The 721-nt window shown below is 36.2% G+C and overlaps 1 non-coding gene across 1 annotated transcript; it reads left to right on the plus strand.

The window, feature by feature from the left end:
- The first annotated feature begins 293 nt into the window (after positions 1–293).
- LOC133766102 (U6 spliceosomal RNA) lies at positions 294–395 on the plus strand. The gene has a single exon (XR_009866658.1). It is a non-coding gene; the product is annotated as a U6 spliceosomal RNA (small nuclear RNA).
- Positions 396–721: the final 326 nt, after the last annotated feature.

Here is a 721-nt window from a genome sequence, read left to right on the forward strand (position 1 = left end):
ATTTGGGAAATGAATCAGCGGATGGTAGAACTCTCTCTCCATCTCTCTGTCACTCTATCATTCAAATAAGCAAATATAGTAAAAAAAGTAAAGGGTTAGCTTAGCAAAATTAAGATATTATAAAATCGTATATGTCCATACAGTTGATATACTTACTGTTTGATATGTGATATTGGATTTTTTGGTTTAATTTAAATTTCAAATTATGTTAACCATTTAACATGATGAAGCAGTTGATAAAAAGCAATGTGGTGCTCGCTTCGGCAGCACATATACTAAAATACTAAAATATACAGCACATATACTAAAATACACATACTAAAACAATACGGAGAAGATTAACATGGCCCCTGCACAAGGATGATATGCAAATTCGTGAAGCGTTCCATATTTTAAAAAGAAGCAATGTGAACTTTTATCGATCCAAGAAATTCCCTTCAACACTTCTTAATTGCCCTAAATCTTTCTCAAAAGTTTTAAATCCTATATTGTCACTTGGGACAATGGTGCCTGTGTGGGATATTTTGAAAATCTCTCCTTACAGTTTTCTTACCTTGCATACTAAGAGAGGAGGGCAGGTGTCTATGGCAGACATCCCAGGATTAATGATGGGAAGGAAGACAAATATGTCAGGTCCGCTTGTAGCAGTTGGCCCTTGAGTTCAACCCTGTGAGGAGACAACTTGAGATGCAGCACTGCTCCCCACGTTTCTCAGTGAAAA

Source organism: Lepus europaeus, chromosome 8 (genome assembly GCF_033115175.1).
Source record: "Lepus europaeus isolate LE1 chromosome 8, mLepTim1.pri, whole genome shotgun sequence".
Taxonomy (NCBI): Eukaryota; Metazoa; Chordata; class Mammalia; order Lagomorpha; family Leporidae; genus Lepus; species Lepus europaeus.